This window comes from Girardinichthys multiradiatus, chromosome 22 (genome assembly GCF_021462225.1).
Source record: "Girardinichthys multiradiatus isolate DD_20200921_A chromosome 22, DD_fGirMul_XY1, whole genome shotgun sequence".
NCBI lineage: Eukaryota > Metazoa > Chordata > Actinopteri > Cyprinodontiformes > Goodeidae > Girardinichthys > Girardinichthys multiradiatus.
Genome location: NC_061814.1, coordinates 5,090,963 through 5,106,197, shown reverse-complemented (window position 1 = coordinate 5,106,197; position 15,235 = coordinate 5,090,963). Strand labels below are relative to the sequence as shown.

General features: G+C 40.7%; 1 long non-coding RNA gene across 2 annotated transcripts in view; it reads left to right on the top strand.

Moving 5' to 3' along the window:
- Positions 1–795: 795 nt before the first annotated feature.
- The window catches only part of LOC124859269, a 37,318-nt gene continuing 22,878 nt past the window's right edge, over positions 796–15,235 (top strand). The window contains exons 1-3 of one of the 2 annotated variants that reach the window (XR_007036054.1): positions 796–990; positions 2,054–2,156; positions 3,177–3,499. This is a non-coding gene — a long non-coding RNA (uncharacterized LOC124859269). Of the gene's footprint in view, positions 991–2,053; positions 2,157–3,176; positions 5,138–15,235 lie in introns of those variants that run through there. The other variant, XR_007036053.1, reaches the window with a different exon arrangement.

Genomic DNA, 15,235 nt, shown 5'->3' with positions numbered 1-15,235 from the left:
CGGAGAGCTTGGTCGATAGAAACATTGAACAGCATTTCCCTACACATAACTAAAGCACATACATGCTCTTTCAACAAACTAACAATGAGCCAATGAACAGATTTTGGGTGAGAAAATTTTTGTCTTACATTTTTCTATTTGTTTAATTTACCCAAAACAGTTGGACTTTGTTTCTTTAAAAAAAACACACCAGGATTTAAGCACATATCGTGTCTTCGTAAAAGCCTTTTAGGAAAAATCTTCCAATCTTCAAATTCAAATATCTGAAAAAAAAGAATAACAGCAACACTGAATTGTTCCCTATTTAGCCAAGACACCCAACAAAGCTTCTCCAAGGATCCCTGAAACCCCTCAAGGACTCATACTGGATCCTTACAATGGGCAGCAGCACTTTAACAAAAAGATGTTCATAGTTCTTCCTGCAACAAATTAGTTCTAGACACTTTTCATCCAGCCCAATTTATATGCCATTTGAGTCACTTAGACCAAACTGGTCATCACATGTGAATCATTTTCTTTGCAGCTGCTCCATTTTTTTAAAAGCCTGTAGGCACCCTAGAGTTTGTAGCCTACCATCCACTGGAGATATAAACGACAAAGAAAAAAACAAAGAGAAAGGAATGACAGCTCTATTATAACCTCAGATGTTGCTGAAGAAAGTACCAGATTCAACTGGGCTTTGAATAACAGCTACACTTTATTTAAGATTGCAGCTTCTTAAATGTGGGGTTTCCTGACAAGGCTGAGTAGAATTTACCTTCTTTTAATGAGCTGCCTAGGATTGTGGCTCCTTGAAGGTTCAAATGTATCCAAAGTGTTTTATATTTGTAAATTTATCAAAACATGAGTTTGTGACTTTCTAGGAAGGAACCTGTATTATATTTGGAGAGGAGATCCAGAGAGAAAAAACTAAAGGACTGATATGTGCCTGCAATGTATGAAGGAAGAAGCAGTGGAGCATAATCTGACTCCTCCACATCCAACGTGGATGTAAGTACTTTTAAAGATTTTCTATGAACTATGTACCTAAAATACAATTTGATTTACATCATTTTGTTCTTTTATTAAGCATACATTCAAAAGCAAACAATGTAGAGTTAGAGGTTTTTGTTCATTCAGACATTCTACATATTGTGCATGTAGGTTAAATGGTTTTAGATTAGATTTAATCCGGAAGTGATTAGAATGGGCTTCAACAACAACTTTGTGGCAAATATCTGCACTTCTGTCTTTCCCCAGTGTAGCAAATCCTCTTCTTTGTTTCTTCTTTTGGAACCACACACAGAGACACAAAGAGCCCTATTTGGTCACCAGTTCCTTCATGCATGCACGATTTCCTGTCCTGAACAGAAGGCCACCCTTGAGCTTGGGGCTCATGGGCACACTGAACAGCTAGGGGCTTCAACCAAAATGTCTTCAATCAAACTGGAAGTAAAAAAAAAAATTAAGAAATGTTTTTATTTAGGGAAAAAAACGTAGTCTTCATCTATTTATTTACTGATTATTTTTATTTGTTGTGTTTGCCAGTGTGTAGATGTAGTAAAAACAGACAATGTTAACTTATAAGTATTAACACTCTTTGTATTGATGTCGTGTCTTGTTTTACAGTGAACCTTAGTTCCTCCATAAAAAAGGTATTAATAAAGACTATCATGAAGCCTTGGTCCTTCCATTTTAAATATCAACTTTGAAAAATCCTCTGGGTAACTTGCTTCTTTAGTTTGGATAACCAGAATTATGTTTGCGTGTCTGAATGAACAGCGTGATACAACACTGGTTGACGACAGAAAGCAGGCACAGTTTGGATACAAACTGCGGCTGACACTCATCCTGATATCAGGATAAAATTACCTTCACCTGATAAAGTCTAATATAGTCTAACAATATTTTATGATTCGAGTTCTTGTTGGAAACATTTTTAACTAATTTATTTTCTTCTGTTTTCAGAAAACGAAATATTTAAATGACAACCAGTGTCGTACAGCAAGTTATACGTTATTTCACAGACAGCTAAAGTTTAATGAGCTCCTTCAGAAACTTTTTTTCCATGCAGGAGATGTTGCTCGTGTCTTTCCCAGTGAGCCGTCCCACAACGCCGCACTCAGAGCCGGGAAGCAGCAGGGAGCAGCCCGGACTCAGACGCACTGCAGTAGACGGTAAACGGGTCAGAGGAGCGTTTACTGCAATTAATGCAGTATGATAAATGAACAGCTCCTGGAAATAAAAATGATAAAAGTAAAACAGCAGAGGCCTACACAGAAAGTGAGACATAAATTGTTTGCTCTAAAAGGTTTCACGTAGGTCTAACCTACCTAGAAAGAGACGTTTTACTAGCGATCAAAAAGTAGAAGCTATTAACACGAAATTAACACGTCCTGTAACGATGTAACCAAATTAATCCTGACTGAATACAACCGGGACTCAGTAGACTAAAAACAGTCCCCTTCCACTGGAAACTGTTCAAGTGCGTGAAACTGCCTTTCCAACAGAATAGGCGCATCTTAATAATAATAACAACAATAATAATAATAAGATATGTTGTTTTCATTTCATTTGTTTGTAAAGCCTTAAATTGGCCTCAAAGTGAAGAAAACGAGACATTTCAGGAAAATTCTTCTGCCATTGTAAACACGTTCTTTTATTTGCTCTGCAGAAAGCTGACAATTACTCTTAATGGAAAGAATTCTGGCCGACCCTCCCGGCCTTGTTGGTATCAGTAATGAAGTTAGATGTCTGTCAGAGCAATTCACAGCCTGCTAATAGGTTGACATTGGCCATAATTAAGAGCATCGGGTTAAGGCCTTCCAAACCACACTTGTGCAGAGACTTATTTCAAGAAAATCCCAAAATTATTTTTTGTTACTGGCAATGACTGATATTTTCCCTATGACCCAGACTTAACAGGTTTGCATAGTCCCACAAATGTAACAAAAAAAAAAACTAATTTAAATGGATGAAAGGTGCTGTGGAACAGTCAGTACATGTGCAGATGTCAGTGGAACTTTTTAATTCTGTTCTATTCGTTATTTCATATTTATGTGTTGTGCCTGATATTAGTAGTAGGAGCCATTGTAATGCGTGCTTATTATTATAGAGCAACATGTTCACAATGAACATCCCTGTTTATTTTTGTCACTGTGATTCAGTAAAACTCGCTTATAAACTCTGATCTGCAGGGTTTGCTGTAAGTGATGACTGACCCGATGACTTTATAAAAGAATAGCATGGCTGCACTTGACGACGACTTCCCAAGTGCTCGTCATCACCTGTGGATTATGTTTCCATGGTAGCACACAACATTACAACTGTTGCGACATGTCGGACTTGTCCGCCCCGACGTTAAGCGGCCTTCTCACAGAAGAGCAGGACGTGCAAAAAACGAGGACCGCAGCAGCCGAGTTTTACCGGATCAACGGAGTTCCGGGGATAATAGAGGATAATAGAGATAGCTCTGAATGAGCTCTTCCTCCAGCAGCCTGCAGACATTCATGGCTACCTGGTACGATGCTGTTTTCTTCTCCCTGTTGAAGGGGAGCAGCCGGAACACACTATTTTGATTAAACAACTAGATTTTAAAGCCATTTAATCGGAAATGAACGCTAACAAAGTGTGTTATGTAATTCTGAATATGTTGAAGTATTACTTATTTCTTTTATGACAAATATCATTCCAGTGTTAACCTGGTTTGGCAAAATCGCATTACATACGGACAGGTTTTTTTTCACGGATTTCGACAGGTGTCATTAATCATTTCATTCACATTTCATGGCAAAGTTCCCAGTAAACTGCGGTTTTAAACAGCCTACCCAAATGCCTCAGTGACTCCAATGACCTTGGTTTCATTATGGTGTTGATACTTGTAAAATCTATTATTTGTTTTTCTAAAATAAGCACAGCAGCAAAGAACCTAGCTATGGATAGATACGTTTGAAGAAAAATTGTATTTGAACTACAGCTTTTACTGAAACTGCCTATTTTATTGGAAACGTGCAAAATTATATATATATATATATCTATATATATATATATAGATATATATATAGATATATATATCTATATATATGCGACTTCTATTGCTTTTTTATTGGCCCGTTTATTGTTGACAACTTGTCAGAGGAGAATAAATGAAATTCTGAATAGCAGAAATGGGCAACAGCAGAAACCATGTTTCTGAATTTTGCCATATTGTTGGGCATTTACTTCTGGCTTCTACTTAAACTGAATACCAAGTTGTTGTGTTAGTGTCAGAACAAAGGCTAAAGTAAGACACTTTAATTGTGGCTGTACCATACATCCCCAAACACATTGATGAAATATTGTTGTTGTTTTTTTTTTTGTAATTTGAAAACCAAAATGAACTAGCACGTGTAATTTAGACAGATTAGTTAACAGATTAGTTAACAATGGATTATTTGCAACTAAAAATTCAAGGCATATTTTTTGTGTTGTTCCAACATTGTAAATATTATAAAATGTATGGGATTATATGAATCTATTAGAATTTGTTCTTGTGTTTTGATCTTTGACAGGGGGGACAGGTAGGGTTACAGATTGTTGAAACGTGTCACCCTAAAAATATAGTCCAAAACCTAAAGTGTAAGCTACGATATTTTTTTTTGTATACAGTATATGTTTTGTTCTGTTGTGTTTTTGTGTCTAACAGACTTATAAAAAGTTATACCACCATCAGATTTAACAAAAACTCTGCACATGCGCAGCTCATTGCCAGTTGTTACTCCGTGCTGTGAGAACCACTGGCAGTGGTGTTGTATGCTTTTCAAAAGTGCGGGGCATGTTGTTTGCCTGTGGGGCGCATTGGCTATGAATCGAGATTCTTAATAACTGTGTATTTTAAGTTTTTATTTTACATAACGTCTTCCAGCTCCTTGTCATCATCACTCCTGGCTACATCTTAAAATAAATCCTTCATCAAAATGACAGAAATACTTTATGGCTCAGTTTACACAACAAAAGCTTAATCCAAAATAAAATTTTTTATTTTTTCATCTAAACATGGTTTAACTTTTTACAGTAATATCACTTACAGGATTTCTCTCGAAACAGTTGTTAATCTTTTCTTATCTTTTTCTTTTCTGCATCTTAATTGTAGTAAGTGACAAAAAGACAAACGTTGACAGTGTCATTAATCTGACTGACATGACAGAGAGACTGCTTTTTCTGGCTAACATATGCTAGCACATCCAGAGAAACAATATGTTAGCAATAAGTGACTTCTGTGTGGTTACATAATGGTGTGTCCTCAGCACCAAAGGAAAAACACAAGACAGGCGGGACTTAAGGTGGGAAAGGCAATCTGCAGCCAGTGTTAGGTTTCAACAGGAAAGGGAGGGGCAGAGGAATGGGATGGAAGGGACAAGCACAAACAGTGCAAATACGGAGGAAACAGACTAGAAGTACTGTGGGAAAAGTGAGGGTGTCTAACCATCTGACAAGGAAAAGTTTGGGTGTTAAAACAGCCACATCCTCCACGTTTGCAAAGCCCGGGAACCGGTTGCTGTGCGTGGTAACAGATTCAGCTTATTCATGTATCGACTTTCTTCCTCAGAAAGTTGCTGTTAGTTTACCAAAAACGTGCAAGATTTGGCACTACGTACTTTTTTGAATAAAAATCGATTAGTGGCTTTGAAAATGCACTAAATCTACTGACAAAAGTGCTAATATGGCAACACTGCAAACCTCTCTGCAAACGCTATATAAACTGACTGACAGCTCTGGTTGGGGTGGCCAGGTGGGGTGGCCAATAAGATTCCAGGGAAAGCCAGTACCACTGTGGCCACGCCCATAGAGCTTTTGTCTATCAAATAATCACTAGGTTAGATTATTATTTAAATATATTACAAGATTATAATATCTGCCTTATCTCTGTTCCTTTATTTTCTTAAAGTGTTTATTTCAATACAATGAAATCATACTGTGAAATTCTGATCAAATTGCATACAGTCCAACTCCATTCAAATTGCGAGCCAGTTCGACTGATCATATAATGCCATAGCTAAACGTCATCTAAGGATGTCCAATATTAAGGGTAAGAAGAGATAAAAAATTAAATAAATAAATATATCATGAAATAAAGGTACCATGAAATAAAGAATTGTGCCATTAAATGTCCCATCAAATAATTAAATGTACTATGTATTTATTTAATACAAAATTTTATTGTTTAATATGCCATGGGACATTCAAATTTTTTATTGCCTGATACATATATTTATTTGATCTTGTCCTTTTTTGCTCTCCACATACATAGCCCAGCAGGTTATTATGTCATTGACTTTGCAGCAATCCTCATGTTGAGCAAGCTTGTGGTTACAAAGGAGAGGAACAGTGCAGTCAGATTCAGTTTATTATTCAAATTGGTTAACTGGAGAGACTGAATCGGAATAAGGCTGCAGGTTCAGATCATGTCAGCCCTTGAGTCCTGAAGGCCTGTGCAGAGCAGCTCTGTGTGATTCTGCAGCACCTCTTCAACCTTAGCCTGGCCCAGAAGAAGGTTCCGGTGTTGTGGAAGACCTCCTGTCTTGTTCCGGTACCAAAGAAAACTCACCCATCAGTCCTCAATGACTATAGACCTGTTGCCCTGACATCCCACATCATAAAGGTCCTAGAGAGACTCCTGTTGGCCCACCTGAGTAAGCAAACAATAAACCATCAGGACCCCCTTCAGTTTGCTTATCGCTGTCGAGTTGGAGTTGAAGATGCCATCATACACCTGCTTCAACAAACCCACTGTCATCTGGACAAAGCCAGCAGCACTGTGAGGATCATGTTCTTTGATTTCTCCAGTGCATTTAACACAATTCAACCTGATTTGCTTTGTCAGAATCTCCAGAAGACTCAGGTAGAGGCCTCAACAATCTCCTGGATCAAAGACTACCTGACAAACAGACCACAGTTTGTGAGACTGAAGGGTTGTGTGTCTTACCAGGTAGTCAGCAGCACAGGAGCACCACAGGGGACTGTACTCTCACCATTCCTTTTCACTCTGTACACCTCAGACTTCCAGTAAAAGACAGACTCCTGTTATCTGCAGAAATACTCGGATGATTCTGCAGTTGTGGGGTGGATCAGAGATGGACAAGAAACTGAGTAGAGGAAGGTGGTGGACTGCTTTGTGACATGGTGTGGAAACAATCATCTCATTTTGAACGTGAATAAAACAAAGGAGATGATTGTAGATTTTAATAGAAACAGGAATAAGTCAAAAACTATTTCCATCATGGGAGAAGAGGTGGAGGAGGAGTATAAATACCTCGGTGTTCACCTGGACAGCAGCCTGGAGTGGATATGCAACTGTGAAGCCATCTACAAGAAGGAACAGAGCAGACTGTACTTCTTGAGGAAGCTTAGGTCCTTTGGTGTTTGCAGCAAGATGCTGCATATCTTCTATAAGTCTGTTGTGGAGAGCGTGATATATTCTGCCATCATCTGCTGGGGAAGCAACATCAGAGCCAGGGACTTAAAAAGCTCAACAAGCTGATAAAGAAGGCTGGCTCTGTTCTGGGGACTCCTCTGGAACCTCTGGAGATCATTGTGGAAAGACGGATTCTTCATTAAATGAAGAACATTATGGAGAACCCTGAGCATCCTCTTCATGAGACTGTTGTACAACAACACAGTGTCTTCAGTCAGAGGCTTCTTCAGATCTGCTGTAAGACAGATAGATACAGGAGATCTTTCCTGCCCACAGCAATCAGCATCTACAACAGCTCTTTGAAGAAACCTTCATAATGAGCTACAACAACATTTAATTTCCCTTTGGGATTAAAAAAGTATTTTTGAATTTGAAATGAAGAGTTTTTCTATCTAAGGATATCCAGCAGATTGCATCGAGTCAGTGACTTGCAGCATTCACTCCTCCGGGATGAGCATGTAGAGACAGTGGACAGTCGCTTACATTGACTTTGCAGCAATCCCTCATACTGAGCATGCATGTAGCGACAGTGGAGAGGAAAACTCCCTTTTAACAGGAAGAAACCTCCAGCAGAAGCCAGGCTCAGTGTGAGCGGCCATCTGCCACGACCGACTGGGGGTTTGAGACAACAGAGCAGAGACACAAAAAGAACACACAAGCACAGAAGGAAAGAAAAGTGAAACTTTAATGGTAATAGCTTCTTTAGTGGCTTCATCTAGGAAAGACAGCTCAGCACACACAGTAGAAGCTCAGCCAGCAGCTATGTCTTGGAGAGACAGGGTTAAACATTGAAAGACAGGGCCAAGTGGATCATCTGTATAAGGTGGGGAGCTGGCTCCCTGGGAGAGCATTTTGCCCCCCAGTCCTTCCCTCCCCATCCCTTGGCAACTCCCTCTGCCCACTCCATCACACTACCACTCATGTAGGGCCTTGGGGTGCAGGTGCGTCACTGGGGTGCCGCAAGGGATTTCCATCTTTGCAGTCCCATGGCAGCCTGTGCCCCAATTTTACTGTACAACTTAGACACTCATTTATAACATTTTCATGGCATTCATATGTAGGGCCTTGGGTGTGAGTGCGATCAATGGCACTGAGAAGGAGGGTATTTTATTACCCTATCCTCTGGTGCCTGCGCTCACCTCTAAGGGTGAAGATGCATGTAGACATTTAGGGTTCTTGGTGGGGTGGAAGGGGGCGTCGCAGACCCTCTTCCCCACCCTTTTTTCTTTTTAAATGCACACTACAACAACACGCATTGACACCACATTTGAGCGAGCGGAGGTAGGCTTGGGGTCTTTTCCCACATTCGTTTGCTGTTTGCCGTCTGGGGTTGGAGGCCGGAAAAGGGAGCGGGCCTTCTGATCGGGATCTGGGCTGGGGTTGAGGTTTGGGTCTTGGGGGTTGTCGAGTGATGGGACTGGCTCTTCGGCCCTCCCGGGATCGTTTGGATTGCCTTGGATCTCAGTCCTTGGCTTCGCTGCCCGGTCCGTCGGTTGGGGAGGTGTCAGGCTCCGGCGAGGGGGTCTTGGCCGGGCGGTGTGCAGTCTTGAGTGAGATGTGGCTTCGCTTTGATGGAAGGGCTGGTAGTATGAGAATGTAGCAGAGAGTGAAAGTGGTCAATATGTCCATAGCAGCATAACTACAGAGATAGCTCAGGATAACCTAAGCCCCTCTAAGTATAAGCTTTATCAAAAAGGAGCGTTTTAAGCCTAGCCTTAAAAATAGACAGGATGTCTGCCTCACGGACTAAAACTGGCAGCTGGTTTCACAGGAGAGGATAACTGATGACTAAAGGATCTGCCTCCCATTCTACTTCTAGAGACTCTAGAAACCACAAGCAAACCTGCAGTCTAAAAAAATGAGGTGCTCTGTCAGGAATATTTGAATATATCAGATCTTTGATATATGATGGAGTTTGATCATTAGGGCTTTATATGTGAGAAGGAGAATTTTAAATTCTATTCTGGATTTAACAGTGAGTCAATTAAGGGAAGCTAAAATAGGAGAAATATGTTCCCTCTTTTTAATTTTCATCAGAACATTTGCTGCAGCATTTAGATCAGCCGAAGGCTTTTAACTGCATTTTGTGGACATCCTGATTGTAAAGAATTACAATATTCCAGCCTTTTAGAAACAAATGTTTGGACTAGTTTTACAGCATCAAACCTGGACAGGATATATTCCGGAGGTGAAATAAGGAAATCCTAGAAACTTGTTCAATATGGGATTTAAATGACATGTCCTGATCAAAAATAACAACAGTTTTATTTTTACTTTATTACCAGAGGTCAATTTATTAATTGATTGACTAAGTGGTTTGTTTTTCAAAGATTCTGGTCTTAAGACGACAACTAGTGTCTTGTTTGAATTTAGAAGCATCAAATTTAGAGTCATCTAAGTTTTTATGTCTTCAAGACATGCCTGTAGTCTATCTAACTGGTTGGGTTCATCAGGGTTTATGGATAAGTAAAGCTGAGTATCATCCGCATAACAGTGAAAATGTATCCTATGTTGCCTGATATTTTTATCTATTGGAAACATATATATATAGTAAAGAGAATTAGCCAAAGCACTGAACCCTGTGGTACTCCACAATTAACCCTTTAGTTTGAAGAGGATTTATCATTTACATGAACAAACTGGAACTGACTGGAATCAGACAAATAAGATTTAAACCAGCATAGCGCTGTTCCCCTGATCCCTACAGCATATTCCAGCCTTTCTAAGAGAATATTGTGATTCACTGTATCAAATGCAGCACAGAGATATAACAGAACAAATACAGACACAAGTCCATTATCTGAGGCCATAAGAAACCTCTGTTTAAGAACCTTTTGATGACAAAATGATATATTTTTAGTTTTGCTTACTTTCATCCATTTGACTTTTTAAGTCAAATTGATGTAATTATCACAGTGCCTATATCAAAATGTTCATTACATTCACAGCTTTATCACATATGAGGCTGGTTGTGAGATTAGAGAAAAGTGATAAAAAATAATGTGAACTACAGCTGGAAAATTTAAATTATATTTTAAATGATCAATTTCCAAAATTACACTTTTAAAAATGTGTATGAAATATCTTGATTTTTGCTAATGAGTGGGTGAGGCCACTTGTTCCTCAGTGACCAATAGCTTGAGGTTGGGTGTGTGTGGGGAAGGCTTCTGTTGGCTGAGTGGACTTTAGAGGTGTGTTTAAGTGGGTATATGACGCTGGGTTTGTGGGTTGAGGCTGGGAACTGGGTTTTGGTGCCATGCTGTCTTCTAATTGCTACTTCTCTTTCTGTACTTCGGCTATGCCACCAGGCCAGTCCTTTTACTCTGATCCTTGCTACCTAATTAAATAAATTTTTAAAAATATTTTATTAATCCAAAAGGGAAATTAATGTTCTCCAGTAGCCTATTGCAGCTGATCTGAAGACAGCTCTGATTGAAAACACTCTGTTGTTGCATAATAGTCTGATGTAGAGGATTTTCAATGTTGTTCATAATGTTGTTCATTTTATGAAGAATCCTTCTTTGCACAAGGTTCCAGAGCAGTTGCCAAAACAGAAGCAGGCCTCTCAAACAGCTAGTTGAGTTTTTTAAATCCCTGGCTCTGAAGCTGCAACACCAACAGATTATGGCAGATTGCACTTTCCACAACAGACTTATAGAAGATATACAGCATCCTGCAGTAAAAAATGAAGGACCGAAGCTTGTTGTCTGCTCTGTCCCTTCTTTTAGACAGTGTCACTGTTGCGTTTCCAGTCCAGTCTCTTGTCCAGGTGAACCTTAGGGTATTTATACTCCTCCACCTCTCACAGTTCAAACTGGTCTTACTCCATTTGAAATAGTACGTGGCAGACCTTTTCCATTGCCATCAGAAATGGATGACATAGGAAAAGCACAGCAGGAAACATCATTAGCTGAATGGATGAATAAGATGTTACAAACAAAAGAAGTACAGTTGTCCAGTAGTCTGCCAGTAAATTCTGCTCCAATTTCACAGAACAACCTGAGGCCTGGGGACCTGGTCCTGATTAAGACACTTCACAGAAAGGACTGGAGCACCCCCTGCTGGAAAGGGCCATATCGTGTTCTCCTGACCACACCGACAGCTCTGAAAATCGCAGAGAGACCATCCTGGATCCACAAGAGCCACTGTAAGCTAATATTTCCTTTACAAGAGCCAAACCAACCGACGGGGTAACAGGGGAAACCCATATGGTCCAACATTTCAAACTGGCGAAGAAAACTACTGACCTGTGCCCAATTTAGCATGGCTTTTTGTAACGTGTGGACAGGACTGATAAGCCTGAGCCTAATTCTGGTAGCAGGACTCTTTTTCTGTTTAAGGCAGAATCCACAGGATGCAACATCACACGAGAATAGATGGACACCGGACGGCTCTCATCTCAGACCCCTAAAGGAAGGAGGAGGTCACCCATTTCTGCAAAATTACTGGTATCGTTATGTGTATGACACAGCTAAAACTCAAAATAAAACTGATTGTTATGTGTGTTCCATAATGCCCGTGCATTCCCAAGGCCCCACCATATATGTCAAAGCTATGAACCTCACCGAGACAAGTTGTGCCATATCAATGGGCCTGATAGAATATACAAATAAAAAGTTATTTCTTATGCCAAACCAATCTTTCAGTAACCAGAGATTAAATTATAGTTGTGACCCAGAAAACTGTACTTGCGACAGAAAACAGTGGCAACCTCTCAACATTACAGGGCAATCAGAACCATTCAAAGCACATGTATCAGACCCCGGAAACCATCGACACTGCATAAGACAAAAAATTACAGGGAATCATACTCATTTTGTAGGGAATACTACGAGATGTAACTACTTCTATACTAACCGGAATAATCCCGGAAACGGCACATACTGGATAGAAGGGGTGGCATGGTTATGTGGTAATAATGTGTATTATGTACTTCCACCCAGCTGGTACGGTGTATGTGCCCCAGTTTTCACATTTGATCACACTATAATACTCAGTAAGGTAACGATGATACCCACCTTCTCCAAAAGGCTAAAGAGAGACATAGAAATTAAACCACACGACCCTATCTGGGGAACTAATGTCCCGGATGAATTTAAGCTTTGGCCAAAAGATGAGAAAGTGACACTATCTCTCCTTCCTTGGTTAGGTGTGGGTAAACTAATGCTGCGTGTGGAAGCTTTAAGCTACCGATTAGGGCTGTTTTTGAATAACTCCATAATAGTAGAAGAGGGCCAAAACACAGATATGAGCGCTATGCGAGCCATGATAATTCAGAATCGCATGGCTTTGGATATTCTAACAGCATCAACGGGGGGCGTTTGCGTTTTGTTGAACAACACCTGTTGCACATATATCCCAGATAATATACATTTCTCAAATATAACAGGGGCGTTGAATAACCTACGTAACCTGCAAAATGTCATGACACATAACCACCCGATTCCCAGCTCCTCTTGGCTAGACTGGATGCTCCGAGGGGGGTGGATGGATTGGGTTAAGATTTTCTTATTTGCCATAGCAGCATTCCTGATCATCCTGTGCACCTTGTCAATATGTATTATCCCAGGTTGCAAATGCATGGTAAAAAGGTTAGTAACTCAATCAGTCACAGTTGCGTATGCAGCACTGATTCAAGTCGACACATCACTGGACCCAAAAGCAGATGACTATGATGACATGTTGTAAATGAATATATCTTCAATGCCCGAGTGTATTCATAATTGTACTTCATAAAATGACCTTATAGCAGAAAATCGAAAGAAGTTGCTGTTTAAGTGAAATGAGAAAAAGTGCAATGATGATATGAACAAGGCTTGTTTTAATTCTTTTACTTTTATTACATTTTGTTTTCTTTGTTTTATTATATTGTTTTACTCTGCCATGATTGGTGGTCGCCTGGGCGGAGGAACCGTGTGAGTGTTTCCCACAATTAAATCTGCTTTCCGTCCCGTGGGTTTGTGCTCACACAGAGTGTTTTCTTTTACATGTATTTTACTCGTGACTTATTTGTGATAAAAGGGGGGACTGTTAGTATTTTTAATACTTCTATATTGTTTATCACTTGTGTCTGCTCTAAGTGCTTTCTTCCCCCACATGCCATAGACAAAGAGATAAGAGAGAAGGGTGAGTTATGCTATTATCAGCAACATCTAGGGACTGGCACCAATCCTCACTCCTTTCTCTCTGCTTAAAATCAAGACACATGAACCCTAACCTTTCACACACACACACACACACACACACAAACACACACACACACACACTCTTGTTTTGCTATATGTAGTGAGGACCATGTGTTGACTCCCATTGACTTCCATTGATTTTCAGTCATTTTCAACCCTTTCTATGCCCTAACCCTGACAATAACCCTAAACCTAACCATTACCAGTGCATGCCTAACCCTAACCTTAACCTAAAGTCAATTCACACCTTAGTCCTAAACCTAACCGTTAGCAAAATAGGTTGTGAGGACCAGCCAAATGTCCTCACTTTGATACAAACGGTCCTCAATTTGATGGTGAAATTGGGAAAATGGTTCTCACTGTGATGCCAAGACAGGAACACACACACACACACACAAACACACACACACACCCTGAATGTTTGTTGAACTATGTGTGAACCAGCATGTTATAAATAAAGAGAGAGGGGTGCTATTGCTTTGTAGATTTGCACTGCAAAGTGTGAGCTACCCTTGCTGCAAGTACATCTGACTCTGTGTCGTTCCTTACTTCTGAGTTGACTAAATAATACCTATCACTGACTATGGAACTGCCAATTACCAGAGTTGGCTTCTTTGCGGGTGTGTCACTGAGCGGGGAAAATCTGTTAGAAACGCAGACGGGTTGGTGGTGACCTGTGGGCTGGGATCTAGGACTATGCTTTCTACGTACTGTCACCCAGCAGATAGCCGAGGCCCCTTAGCCAGCGCGGAGCCACCGAGGGTAGCTCCCCGTAGCAGTCCTCCAGCAGAGCCCGTGCAGATGGGGCCTCAGGCCGGCTGGGTGACAGTACGTAGGAAGCATAGTCCTAGATCCCAGCCCACAGGTCACCACCAACCCGTCTGCGTTTCTAACAGATTTTCCCCACTCAGTGACACACCCGCAGAGAAGCCAACTCTGGTAATTGGCAGCTCCATAGTCAGAAACGTGGCACTAGAGACACCAGCGACCATAGTCAAATGTCTGCCAGGGGCCAGAACGGGCGACATCAAATCATACCTGAAACTGCTGCCTAAGGATAAGCGTAAATACAGTAAGATTATTATTCACGCTGGCGGTAATGACACCCGGTTACGTCAATCGGAGGTCACCAAAGTTAGTGTTGCTTCGGTGTGTAAGTTTGTCAAAACAATGTCGGACTCCGTAATTTTCTCTGGTCCCCTCCCCGATCTGACCAGTGACGACATGTTTAGCCGCATGCTGTCATTCAACCGCTGGCTGTCTAGGTGGTGTCCAGAAAACGATGTGGGCTACATTGATAACTGGCGAACATTTTGGGGAAAACCTGGTCTGATCCGGAGAGACGACATCCATCCCACTTTGGATGGAGCAGCTCTTCTTTCAAGGAATCTGGCCGAATTTATTAGTTCTCCAAAACTCTGACAACCCAGGGTTCAGACCAGGAAGCAGGGTCATAGTTTAACACTCCTCTCTGCAGCTTCTGTACTGCTACCCACCCATTACCCTATTAAGACAGTGTCTTGCCCACGGCCAAAATTGAATAGATTAAAAGATCTCTCTCTTCAAAGACTTTGCTAGTGACCTGATTTGTGATAATCAAATTGATTTATTTTGCTTC